The sequence below is a fragment of the Bos indicus genome, chromosome 2 (genome assembly GCF_029378745.1).
Source record: "Bos indicus isolate NIAB-ARS_2022 breed Sahiwal x Tharparkar chromosome 2, NIAB-ARS_B.indTharparkar_mat_pri_1.0, whole genome shotgun sequence".
NCBI classification, from domain to species: domain Eukaryota; kingdom Metazoa; phylum Chordata; class Mammalia; order Artiodactyla; family Bovidae; genus Bos; species Bos indicus.
The window spans coordinates 4,965,546-4,980,167 of NC_091761.1; the positions used below are offsets into that span (position 1 = coordinate 4,965,546).

Sequence of the window (14,622 nt, forward strand, 5' to 3'; positions counted from 1 at the left end):
GCATTTTTAACAACCCTGCATTTTTACTCCTTACCATGTTTACTGTTTTTGCATCATGTTTTGTTTGTGATTCCCTACTTATGGATATAGATGCTTTTACTCCTTTTGTCTTTAACCTTTTAGCTCTACGTGTGTTGAGGGAGAGAGCAAATGCCAAGATGGCATGTTCAGGCTCTGTCGCCCCATGTTTTGTAAATAATGACTGTGTAGCAGCTGAGATGACTTACAACACTGCACACGCATGCTATGAGGTGCTCGCCTGGTCATAAGCTGCTTTGTGCTGTAGGGACAGGAGCTCCACCTGGAAAGTGGTGTCATTTACTCCTACATTACAGCTGTGTCCACGGGGTCACCCACGAGAGGACAGAATCCCGGTATGCCTTCTGTGCCAGCCAGGAGAGAATAAACGTGTTTGTAGTTCCTATGGCTCTTTATGTCTTCTTCCAGCCTCTTAGTTCACACCTTGCCTACCCTGGGTTTAATGAACAGTGTGCGCAGTGTGAACAGTGAGACAGTTGGCACTGTGAGCAGGATCAGCAATACAATTAGGTTAATTTGCTCCATTTACATATATTTGCATTTACCAATGAGCTTTTTCTTTTCATAATTTTCATGAATTGTGAAATCATGAAAGACAAGCCTTTTCTTTTTCACTTAGAGAAGTACCTTTAACACTTTTTGTAAAGTTGGTCTGGTGGTGATGAACTGTCTTAGCTTTTGCTTGTCTGTAAAGCTTTTGATGTCTCCACCAGATCTGAATAAAAGCCTTGCCAGTATTAGTTGTATTTTTTCCCTTCATCACTTTAACCATATCATGCCACTTCCTTCTGGCCTGCAGGGTTTCTGCTGACAGCCTTTGGGAGCTCCCTTGTAATTTAACTGCTTTTTCCCTTGCTGCTTTTACTATTCTCTCTTTGTCTTTAACTTTTCCCATTTTAATGGCAATGTGTTTCTGTGTAGTCTTCTTTGGGTTGATCTGGTTTGGGACTCTGCTTCCTGGACCTGGATGTTGCTTTCCTTTCCCAGGTAAGTTCCCTATCTCCACTTCGCTTAGTTCTTGTATTTTATCCTGTGCCTTCATTTGGAATATATTCCTCTGTTGTCTCATTTTGTCTAATTTGCATTTTTATCTCTGTGTATTTGGTAGGTTTGTTAGAGTCCCAACCAGGATAAACCCTAGGAGAAACACACCAAGACACATTTAATCAAACTAACAAAAGCTAAATACAAAGAAAAAATATTAAAAGCAACAAGAGAAAAGCAAAAAAATAACATAAAAAGGAATCTCCATAAGACTGTCAGCTGCTTTTTCAGCAGAAAATCTCCAGACCAGAAGGGAGTGGCAGGATATATTTAAAGTGATAAAAGGGGAAAACCTACAACCAAGGTTACTTTACCCAGCAAGGATCTCATTCAGATTGGATCAAGAAAAGCTTTACAGACAAGCAAACCTAAGAGAATTCAGCACCACCAAATCAGCCTTACAACAAATGGACATGAGTCTGAGTGAACTCTGGGAGTTGGTGATGGACAGGGAGGCCTGGCGTGCTGCAATTCATGGGGTGGCAAAGAGTCAGACACGACTGAGCGACTGAACTGAACTGAACTGATCCTTCTCAAACTCTTCCAAAAAATTGCAAAGGGAGGAACACTCCCAAACTCATTCTATGAGGCCAAAGACCAGGGGGAAAAAAAAGGCAATTACAGGCCAATATCACTGATGAATATAAATGCAAAAATTTTCAACAAAATACTAGCAAATAGAATCCAACAACACATTAAAAGAATTGTATGCCATGATCAAGAGGGGTTTATCCCATGGATGCAAAGATTCTTCAATATACACAATAATGTGTAACACCATATTAACAAATTGAAAGATAAAACTATATTATAGTCTCAACATACAGAAAAAGCTTTCAACAAAATTCAGCACACATTTATGGTAAACTAGAAAACGGGTGTAGAAGGAAACTACTTCAACATAATAAAGGCCATATGTGACAAACCCATAGTAAACATTATTCTCATGGTGAAAAACTGAAAGCATTTCCTCTAAGATCAGGAACAAGACAAGGATGATCACTCTTGAAACTGTAATTCAACCTAGCTTTGGAAGTCCTAGCCATGGCAATCAGAGAAGAAAAAGAAATAAAAATTCAGATTGGAAAAGAAGAAGAAAAACTCTTTGTTTGCGAACATGATACTACCTTAAGATACCATCAGAAAAATTACTAGACCTAATCAATGAATTTAGTGAAGTTGCAGTATAGAAAATTAATACACGGAAATCCCTTGCAATCCTAAACACTAACAATGAAAAATCAGAAAGAAGTTTAAAAGTCAATCCCACTCACTATTGCAAGAAAAAGAATAAAATACCTAGGAATAAATGTATCTAAGGAGACAAAAGACCTATATGCAGAAAACTAAGACACTGATGAAAGAAATCAAAGAGGATGTAAACGGAAAGAATATATCATGTTCTTGGATTGTAAGAATCAGTATTGTGAGAATTACTATACTACCCAAAGTAATCTACAGTATCAATGAAATCCCTATCAAATTACCAATGGTATTTTCCACAGAACTAGAACAAAAAATTTTACAATTTGTATGGAATCAGAAAGATCCCAAATAGCCAAAGCAATCTTGAGAAAGAAAAATGGAGCTGGAGGAATCTACAGTTCTGACCTCAGACTACAGTACAAAGCTGTAGTCACCAAGACAGCATGGTACTGGCACTAAAACAGAAATATAGTTCCATGGGACAAGATAGAAAGCCCAGAGAAAAACCTACACGTCTATGGGCACTTTATCTTTGACAGAGAAGAGAGTAGAGAAAAGACAGCCTCTTCAATAAGTGGTGCTAGAAAAACTGGCCAGCTCATGTAAAAGAATAAAAATAGAACACTTCCTAACATCATACACAAACATAAAATAGATTAAATACCTAAATTTAAGGCCAGAAACTATAAAACTCTTACAACAAAACATAGGCAGAACACTCTTGATGTAAATCATAGTTAGATCCTCTTTGACCTACCTCCTAGAGTAATGGAAATAAAAACAAACAAATGGGACCTAATTAAACTTGAAAAGTTTGCACAGCAAAGGAAACTATAAGCAAGATGAGAAAACAACTCTCAGAATGGGAGAAAAGAATTGCAAATGAAGCAAGTGACAAAGGATTATCTCTAAAATATATGAGCAGCTCATGAAGCTCAATATCAGAAAAACAACCAAATCAAAAAATGGGTGGAGGAGCTAACAGACGTTTCTCCAAAGAAGACACACAGATGGCCAACAAAGACATGAAAAGATGTTCAATATCACTCATTATTAGAGAAATACAAATCAAAACTACAATGAGGTATTACATCACACAGATCAAAATGGCCATCATCAAAAAATCTACAAACCAATCAAGAATAAATAAATATTTTAAAAATCTACAAACAGTAAAGACTGGAGAAGATGTGGAGAAAAGGGAACCCTCTTGCACTGTTAGTGGGAATGTAAATGATACAACCACCATGGAGAACAGTATGGAGACTCCATTAAAAACAAGGAATAAAATTACCTTTGACATGGAAATCCCATTACTGGGCATATACCCTGAGAAAACCATAATACAAAAAGGACTCATGTATCCCATGGGACTTCCCTGGTGGCATAGTGGATAAGAATTCACCTGCCAATGCAGGGCACATGGGCTCAGTCACTGGTCGGGGACGATTCCACATGCTGTGGAACAACTGAGCCCATGCACCAGAACCCACAGGTGACAACTGCTGAGCTCACGTGCTGCAACTACTGAAGCCTGCATGCCTAGAATCTGTGTTCCACAACAAGAAAAGCCACCACAGTGAGAAGCCCATGAACCACAACACAGCAGCCCCCATTTGCCTCAACTAGAGAAAACCTGCACAAATTAACAAAGACCCAGCACTGCCGAAAATAAATAAATTACAAAAAGACACATGTACCACAATACTCACTGCAGCACTATTTACAGTAGCCAGGACATGAGAGCAACCTAGATGTCCATCAACAGATGAATGGATAAAGGAGTTGTGGTGCATATACACAATGGAATATTGCTCAACTGTAAAAAGGTATGAATTTGAGTTAGTTGAACTGAGGTAGGTGAACCTAGAGCCTATTATACAGAGTGAAGCAAGTCAGAAAGAGAAAAACAAATATCATATATTAACTCATATATGGGTTTTAGAAAAATGGTACTGATGAATCTATTTTCAGGGCAGGAATAGAGACACAGAACGGACTTGTAGACATAGCAGGGGAAGAAGAGGGTGACACAATTAAGAGAGTATCATTGAAATACATACATAACCATATGTAAAATAGCTAGCTAGTGGGCAGTTCCTGTATAACAAGGAGACCAGCCTGTGATGACCTAGAAGGGTGGGGTGGGGGTAGGCTTGGAAGGGGGGCTCAAAAGGGAGGGGATATATGTATACTCATGGCTGATTCATGGGCTTCCCAGGTGGTGCTAGTGGTGAAGAATCCACCTGCCAATGTAGGAGACATAAGAAATGCAGGTTTGATCCCTAGGTCAGGAAGATCCCCTGGAGGAGGGTATGGCAGCCCACTCCAATATTCTTGCCTGGAGAATCCCAAGGACAGAGAAGCCTGGCAGGCTGCAGTCCGTAGGGTCCCACAGAGTTGCACACAACTGAAGTGACTTAGCACACATGCACACACACGACTGATTTATGCTGTTATACAACAGAAACCAACACAACATTGTAAAGCAATTATCCTCCAATTTAAAAAGACGCAGATACCGTAATTCTCATCGCAGCACTATTTACAATAGCCAGGACATGAAAACAACCTAAATGTCCGTCAACAGATGAATAGATAAAGAAAATGTGATAGATACGTATATATATGTATACATATATGCACACATATATATGTGTGTAATTGAATATTACTCAGCCATATAGAGGAATGAAATTGCATCATTTGTAGAGATGTAGATGGACCTAGCGGAGAAGGCAATGGCACCCCACTCCAGTACTCTTGCCTGGAAAATCCCATGGATGGAGGAGCCTGGAAGGCTGCAGTCCATGTGGTCGCTGAGGGCCGGACATGACTGAGCGACTCCATTTTCACTTTTCACTTTCATGCATTGGAGAAGGAAATGGCAACCCACTCCAGTGTTCTTGCCTGGAGAATCCCAGGGACAGGGCATCCTGGTGGGCTGCCGTCTATGGAGTCGCACAGAGTTGGACACGACTGAAGTGACTCAGCAGCAGCAGCAGCAGCAGCAGATGGACCTAGAATGTGTTATATAGAGTGAAGTAAGTCATAAAGAGAAAAACATATATTGTATATTAACATATATATGTGGTATTTAGACGGAGAAGGCGATGGCACCCCACTCCAGTACTTTTGCCTGGAAAATCCTAGGGACGGGGGAGCCTGTTGGGCTGCTGTCTATGGGGTCGCACAGAGTTGGGCACAACTGAAGCAACTTAGCAACATCAGCAGCAGTGGTATCTAGAAAAATGGTACAAATGAACCTGTTTGCAAGGCAAGAATAGAGATGCAGACATAGAGAAGGGACATGTGGACACGGGTGGGAGGGGAGGGTGGGATGAATTGGAGATTAGGATTGACATATAAACACTACCACATATAAAATAGATGACTAGTGGGAGCCTGCTGTATAGTACAGGGAGCTCACTCGGTGTTCTGTGATGACCTAGATAGGTGGGATATGAGGGTGGGAGGGAGGTCTAAGAGGGAGAGGATATATGTATACATATATATAGCTTATTAACTTCATTGTACAGCAGAAATTAACACAACATTGTAAAGCAATTATACTGCAGTTTAAAAAAGAATAAGTGTAAAACGCTTAGCACAGTGCCTGTTGATATTATAGAAATTTAATAAATGTATTATGGAGAAATTAGATATCAGTTCTCTCCAAAATTGATCTATAAATTTATTGCAATACCAATAAAAATACTAGCAGGCTTTTTCATAAAATATGACAAGCCAATTCTAAAACCTATATGGAAATGAAAAGCCAAAATACTTTGAAAAATAATGTTTAATTAATTTTGCTTTACAGTAATTACATCATTTAAAGGCTTATTGTAAAGCCATAGTAATCAAAACTGTGGTATTGGCATAAAGAGGGACAATTAGATCAATGGAGCAAAATAGATTCACACATAGGATTTTTGGCAAGGCAATTCAATGAAGAAGAGTAATCTTTACAAGAAATAAATCTTTGCAAGAAATATTTTCAACAATTGGATATGCAAAAAATTAAATCTCTTGCTTTACCTCACTACCACTTACAAAAAATAACCCAAAATGGAGTGCAGAACTTCTTCAGGAGATCTTCCCAACCAGGGGTCGAGCCAGGATCCCCTGGCAATGCAGGCAGGATTCTTTATTATCTGAGCCACCAGGGAAGCCCATAGATAATCGCTAAAACTACAAAATTTCTTGGAGAAAATTTTAGTGACCTTGAGTTTGGCAGAGATTCTTAAACATAACACACACACAAAAAAACACACACTGTAAAGGAAAAAAATTAATAAATTGGACTTTTTCAAAACAACTTTCAATCTTCAAAAAACATCATTAGTTTTCAACTTGGCACGTAAGGAGTTTGAAAGTCATCGTTGCTGACCTCAAGAAAAAAAATGTGAACAAACTGAAAATCAACAACTATTCTCAGATCCAGCAGAGTTTCGAGATCACAACCTCTGCCCACAAAATTAAAGTGACAGGCAGATACAGAGAATCATAATGTATAGGAGCAGTATCTCTAAGGAATTAACACCAGGGCAGGAAAAGCTAAACTGTAATTGATTTGCTAGAGGCTAAGTAAAAACAGTTTGAGAATTACCACCCACCTGCCCCTTCAACGCTACCCCACCAGTTTTCTGAGGTTTATCTCCAGAAACCTTACCAAGTCCTCAGAGAAAAAAAAAATCCCCTCGTGCTTCTGGCAGGCAGAGGGAAAATGACCATTTTGCACTTGATACTGGTCGAAAAGACGAGAAGCAATGAAAATGGCCATTTTGAAGTATGCTGAGAGCACTCTGTTTGTCTTAAGAAGGCGTGCCCTCCAGAGAAAGTGGTTTACCAGAGCTCGACTGACTTGGGGGAGGGGAAATACCTAACTACAGCCTCCTCTAAGCTACTATCTGGGTGAAGAAAAATACCCAAACCACCGCCCTCTGGCCTTTGTCTCTCCTAACAGAGAAAAAAGCAACTGAAAAGCACTTGTGAAGATCACAATCCAGGATCACAAGCTCATTAAGAGGATGACACTTAATCACAGTACTATAGAACATTCCCCTCTTTCCACACTGTACAACCACGTCAATAGAAATCCTGTTTAATGATGGGGGATACAACTAAAAGAAGTGGGTCTCAGAGGTAATGTAAGAAGGCTCTAAGGAAACCCAAAGGCAACAGGGGAGCCAAAGCCAAGACTCCAGAGGGAATTTTATCCTCTGACATCTACGTCTGTGTGTGTGTGTGTGTGCTCAGTTGTGTCTGACTCTTTGTGACCCCATGGACTGTAGCCCGCCAGGCTCCTCTGTCCATGGGATTTCCCAGGCAAGAATACTGAAGTGGGTTGCCATTTCCTTCTCCAGGCGCTCTTCCCCACCCAGGGATCAAACATGAGTCTTTTGCTTCTCCTGCATTAGCAGGCAGATTTTTTACCACTGCGCCATACAGCCTAACCCATAGCTAGATAAACATAAAGCCTCACATAAAAGCCTATTTACTTCAATTCATTTTTACCCAGTACCTTACACTGACCTTCAACAAAAAATTACAAATCATACTCAAAGACAAGAAACACATTTTGAAGAGACAGAGCAAGCATCAGAATAAAACTTGGATATGAGAGAGGTTGAAATTACTAGGTTGAAAAAAAATTTTTTAATTTGATTCATATGCTAAGGATTCCAATGGAAAAAAGGGTACAACATGCAAGAACAGATATGCAATATAAGCAGAAAAGTAGAAACTAAGAAAGAATCAAGTGGAAATGCTTGGAATCAAAAAATCTGTGACAGAAGCGAAGAATGCTTTTGAACTTATCAATAAACTGTACTAGCCCAGGAAAGAATCCAGAGCTTAAAGATATGTTAGTAGAAATTTCCAAAACTGAAAAGCAAGGAGAAAAAGTAATGGAACAGAATATCCGAGAATGATGAAGCAGTTTCAAAAGGTGTAGCATGTGTAATTGGAATACCAGAAGAAGAAAGAAGAAATATTGGAAGTAACAATGACTGAGAATTTTCAGAATTAATTTCAGACAACAAATCACAGATATAGGAAGCCTAGAAAACACCAAGTATGATAAATACTTTAAAAAAAAACTAAAAAAACTTACGTCAATGTATAGTATATTCAAACTACAGAAATCAAAGGCAAAGAGAAAAGTTGAAAATCCAAAGGGGGAAAACACATTACCAATAGAGGAACCAGGATAAAAAATTACATCAAAATTCTCTTCAGATACCATGTGGGCAAGAAGAGAGTGATGTAAAATATTTAAAGTATTGAAAGAATTAACCTAGAAAAACCACCAACCTAGAATTCTGTATCCAGAAAATTATCATTGAAAAGTGAAGGGGAAAAAAAGACTTTCTCAGGAAAAAAAGAGAGAGGGCTTCCCTGGAGGCTCAGTGGTAAAGAATCTGCCTGCCAATGCAGGAGACACAGCTTCGATCCCTGGTTGGGAAAATCCCATATGCTGTGGAGCAACTAACCAGGTGCACCACAATATTGAGCCTGTGCTCTAAAGCCTGGGAGCAGCAACTACTGAGCCCATGTGCTACAACTGCTGAAGCCTGTGCTCCACAACAAGAGAAGCCGCAGCAATGAAGACCCAGCACAGCCAAAAGTAATTAATAAAATTGTGGGAAACTGTTGCCAGGAGATCTGCCTTGCAGGAAATGTGAAAAACAAATTTTTCAAAGAGAAGCAAATGTATACAGGTCAAAAACTCATATCTGGGATTTCCCTGGAGGTCCAGTGGCTAAGACTCCATGCTCCTAATGCAGGAGGCCAGGTTCGATCCCTGGTCAGGGAACTAGAACCCAGATGCCATAACTAAGAGTTCAACTGAGTTCAATGCTGCAACTAAGACCTGGCACAGCCAAATAAATAAATAAATATAAATATTTTAAAAACTTAGATCTGCAAAAAGAAAGGAAGAGAAGAAATAAAGGTAAATTAAAATATTTGAGTTTTCTTATTTTTAATTGATCTAACATTTTGTTCCAAATAGTAATAGTGATTATAGATTATGGATAAGTGAAGTGAATGACTGCAATGTTATAAAAGATGGAGAGAGCAATCGGGAACACTGTATTATAAGATATTTACTTGCACTATCCATGAACTGGTATAGTGTTAACTTGAAAGAAAACTTAGATTGAATGTAAATGTATATTGCAAACTCAAGGGAAACAAAAATTCTAATTTTTTTCAAAAGTATAGTTGATATGCTAAGTGGGGAGAAGAAGAAGAATACAATATAATATGCTCAGTTAAGACCAGAGAAGGAAGAAAATGTTGGAAGAAAATAACAGGGACAATGAATAGAAAACAGGAGTCTACATAAAACATTAAGATACAGATAGATTAAAAGTAAAGGAATGGAGAAAAATATACCATGCTAACACTAGTCAAAAGAAAGTTGGAATAGTTATATGAAATTCAGACAAAACAGACTTCAGACCAAGAAAAAATATCATGCTTATTGTGAATGAAAACTAGTACAGCTGCTTTGGGAAGACAGCTTGGCAGTTTCTTACAAACTAAACATACATTTGAATCAGTTCTAATGAGGTGGATGAAACTGGAGCCTATTATACAGAGTGAAGTAAACCAGAAAGAAAAACATCAATACAGTATACTAATGCATATATATGGAATTTAGAAAGATGGTAACAATAACCCTGTATACGAGACAGCAAAAGAGACACTGATGTATAGAACAGTCTTATGGACTCTGTGGGAGAGGGAGAGGGTGGGAAGATTTGGGAGAATGACATTGAAACGTGTATAATACCATGTATGAAACAAGTCGCCAGTCCAGGTTCGATGCACGATACTGGATGCTTGGGGCTGGTGCACTGGGACGACCCAGAGGGATGGTATGGGGAGGGAGGAGGGAGGAGGGTTCAGGATGGGGAACACATGTGTACCTGTGGCGGATTCATTTCAATATTTGGCAAAACCAATACAATATTGTAAAATTTAAAAAAGGAAAAAAACTAAACATAATCATACCATACAATCCAGCAGTCATGTTCTTTGGTATTTTTCCAAATGTTAATGTATGTTACCATAATTTGAAAACTTACATTCATACAAAAACCTGCACACAGATGTTTACAGCAGCTTTATTCATAATTGCCAAAACCTACAAGCAATCAAGAGGTCATTCAATACAGAAATAGATAAACCATGGAACATGCAGACAATGAAATATTATTCAGCAAGAAAAAGAAATGAGCTCTCAAGACATGAAAAGACATGAAGGAAACTTAAATGCATATTGTCTAGTGAAAGAAGACAATCACAAAAGGCTCCATACTGTATGACATTCTGGGGGGAAAGGCAAAACTATGGAGATAGTAAAAAGACCAGTGGTTGCTAGGAGCTTGGAGGAAGGAAGAGAAAGATGAGTATGTGAAACATGGGATTTTTAAAACAGTGAAAATATTTTGTATGATATTGTAATGGATACATTTCATTATACATTTGTCAGAACCCATACAAAGTAAAACACAAAGATTGAGCCCTAATGTGAATTATAGACTTCAGTTAATAATGGGCTTCCCTGGTGGCTCAGATGGTAAAGAATCTGCCTGCAATGTGGGAGACCTGGGTTAATTAATAATAATTTGTCAATACTGACTCATTAGTTATAACGAACATATCACACCAAAGCAAGTTGTTAATAATAGGGGAAACTGGTGGTGGTGAGGGGGTGGGGGGGATTCGTGGGAACTCTGTACCTTCCATTCAATTTTTCTGCAAAACTAAAACTGTTCCTTAAGAAGTCTATTAAAATTTTAAGTGTAGCAGCCATTCTGCCCCTACCCCAACTCCCACCCCAATGAATTTGCTGATTAAAGAAACTAGATCAGTTCAGTTCTATTGCTCAGTCGTGTCTGACTCTTTGTGACCCCATGGACTGCAGATGCCAAGCTTCCCTGTCCATCACCAACTCCCAGAGCCTGCTCAAACTTATGTCCGTCGAGTCAGTGATGCCTTCCAACCATCTCATCCTCTGTTGTCCCCTTCTCCTCCCACCTTCAATCTGTCCCAGCATCAGGGTCTTTTCCAATGAGTCAGTTCTTTGATCAGGTGGCCAAAGTATTGGAGCTTCAGCATCAGTCCTTCCAATGAATATTCAGGACTGATTTCCTTTAGGATTGATAGGTTTGATCTCCTTGCAATCCAAGGGACTGTCAAGAGTCTTCTCTAACAACATAGTTCAAAAGCATTGATTCTTTGGCGTTCAACTTTCTTTATAGTCCAACTTTCACATCCATACATGACTACCGGAAAAACCATAGCTTTGACTATATGGATCTTTGTTGGCAAAATAGTGTCTCTGCTTTTTTTTTGTTTTTTGTTTTTTTTGGAGTAAATACATTTATTAATACCCATTTTATATAGTTCAATGAAATAACCTATAAATATAAAGGCATTTTTCTTTTGGATATCACCATGGTCCATGTAAATACTCAACAGTCAGAATCACCTGCAGGAAGCACTCAAGTCACACAGTTGGATTTACAGACCTGAATACACACACTTCATGGGACAGTGGCACTTATGCACTCAAGTGGTCCAGTGGCTTTGGAATATATGACAACTGGGTGTGTGGAGTAAAAGTAACGTATAAGTTTAAGTCAATGGAAAGGGTATCAACTTTCAACAAACAACAACCAATTATAAATCAATATCCTAGGTGAAGAAAGTACCACAGTTGACACCTGGTGTCGGGACACTGGAGACGAAGCATGCTCACCGACACGTTGTGGTGCCGTACGCTCTTCAAGCCCCAGGGCAGTCCACCAGTGCCTCCGGGTCATTCAGAGTCAACAACACAGCACTTCTTAAAAGACTCTCACCAGCTGAGAAAAAAGGTATGTGGAGACTGGTATCAAGTTTAAAGAAAAATGAGCTAAATATTTCAATGACATGATGAGTTTTTCTCCTAAGAGGAGGAAGAGATTGTGGGGAAAACAACTTTTTTAATTCCCCCCCTTTTTTTAAAAAAAACAGTGATCAGAATCATTTCTCAAATGTGAGGGAAGGAACCCAGGTATCTGGTATCCAAAACACAGGTGCAAAAATCTTCTTCTGTCTCAAAGTTTGTTCCTCAACACTTCTGAGGGAACGAACGCAGCAGCCACTGCTGGAGACTTGCTCTCGACTTAATGCAGCATAAAATTTTCTCATTTCTTCAGAAACAAATACAGGAATGTCCTTTCTTGCTGCAGTCAGACCATGTGTCTTCCGAGTTAGCAAGCAAATGCGTTTAGAAGGTCTGAGGTGTGCAAGGTCCAAAACTGAAATCTGAGAGGCGGTGTTAGAACTTAAGCGAGGCAGGATTTTTAGAAACTACTCAAATGAAAATCTAAGTGAAGCATATAAAAATTCAGTTCTTTCTATTATTTTCAACTGGTATTTGATGGAGACATCCCCTGGTAAGGACGGGTTAAGGGCTGTTATCTCCAGGTCCAAGATGTCCCAACTACTTAAAGTAGGGCCCCCAAGAGGAGAAAGACACACACTTCTGTGGTCTCTGGAATTCTTTTTTGCCTTTTTTTTTTTTTTTAAAGAAATAGTAGCTTCAGTTGCACACCACTGGCTGAAGGTGTTTGCATCCAAATGAGAAACTACCCCTTGTCTCTAGTGGGACAGGCACCAGGTTCCCACAAGTGGCAACTCCTATGTCCTGTAGCACATGGCACCTGACCCTGGAGTGAAGAATAAGCTGGCACAGAGCCCCGATTGCTGGTGTCCAGGCTAGATGGCATTTCGTGGCGTGCCGTTGTGTGTCAACGCTTTCAGGCTGGGGGCACTGGTCTGGTGACTACAGCTCCTGTGAGAAGTCACACCCACCTCAAAAACCTCATGAATAGCTTTTCGGAAACAATGGAAATTATAGTCTATTAAACCTCTTCTTTCAAAACTTTCTTCCCTAAGGATGCAAACCAGTGCCAAAAATTTAGTCACCTCCTTTAAATACAGGACAGTTGTGTTATTCAGCTTGATGATGGCCATGGACTCTTTGTCATAAGCACTTCCACTTCCATCTTCCTTTAGCCCATATATACAAGACACATCAATTACAACATCAATCATGTCACAGCAAAGTTCATATGACTGCATATCCACAGGAGAACTGTCTGTTGCAATGTAGATTTTGCTGACAACATCGAAGAGAAAAGCTTTTTCAATGCCTGAATTTGATATAAAGATATTTAATAGGTTTTCCAAGGTCGGTAGCTGTGGGATAAGTTTCTGCACCACCTTACTAAAGGCTTCAAATATTGAATGGTCATAGATACTAGTCAAATAAAAGCTAAGGTGGAGTTTTTCTAGCCCAGCATCTGCAAGGTCATCATTGGCCCTTTGATGAATGTCCCTCTGTGTTTCTATTTTGTGATCATCAGACAGACCATCAACTTTGTGAATAAAAACCTCAAAATTCATGTCTGGGTTAACTTTGTAGGCTTTAGAAACAGTAATGTGAAGTCTTGTTAAAGCCTCCATGTAGTCATCCTGTGCATCAATGACATATATCAACGCTCCTGTTCCCCTGAAGATCATCTCGTAGTCAAAAGTTGGGTCAAAAAAGTCCATTTGCCCAGGAAAATCCCATATTTGGAAATTCACAAAGGAGCTATTAGAAATGTCATCTTTGTAAATCTTGTTGGTACTTTCCAAAAAGAGAATCTCATTGGGTGACATTTTATGAAACACCACCTTCTGGATGGAGGACTTGCCGCTGCGCCGGAGGCCCATGAGCAGAATCCTCGGCTTGGAGCTGTCAGCGCCCCCCGGGCCACAGCCTCCTCCGGCCCCCGCCCCAACCCCGCCGCCCGCGGCTGCCGCCTCCTCTTCCTCCTCCTCCACGCCGTAGCCGAAATCCTTTGGGAACGAATCCGCCGCGCGCCGTAACTGCCGGCGAGGGGCGTCTCCTCCGCCCCGTACTGCAGGGACATGGTGCTGGAGCCGCCGCCGCCCGCTCCCTGACAGGCCAGGCCAGGCCAGGCCAGGCCGCCGCCTCCCCTGTCTCTGCTTTTTAAAGATTAAAGAGACTAGTGGGGTTCTAAATGGTGGAGCATAGTTTCCCTTACTCTTAGGTATCTAGGAGACAAACTTCTAACCAGAAAAAGGGCCTGACTCTTAACCTTCCAGTCTCCTTAAGATACTTGCTAAATTTGGAAGGAGCATTGGTGGGCGTAGCAGTGGGGAGAAGACTGAAGAGAAGTTTAAAATTGCCAAAGGGAAAAATAACCTCCTGCATCTTTGGGGTGGACAAGACAGACCTGTCAGGCTGTCAGTCCAAAG

At 40.0% G+C, this 14,622-nt stretch overlaps 1 pseudogene; it reads right to left on the bottom strand.

The window, feature by feature from the left end:
• Window positions 1-12,852: 12,852 nt before the first annotated feature.
• On the bottom strand, window positions 12,853-14,323 carry LOC109565286 (ras-related GTP-binding protein C pseudogene; annotated as a pseudogene).
• Window positions 14,324-14,622: the final 299 nt, after the last annotated feature.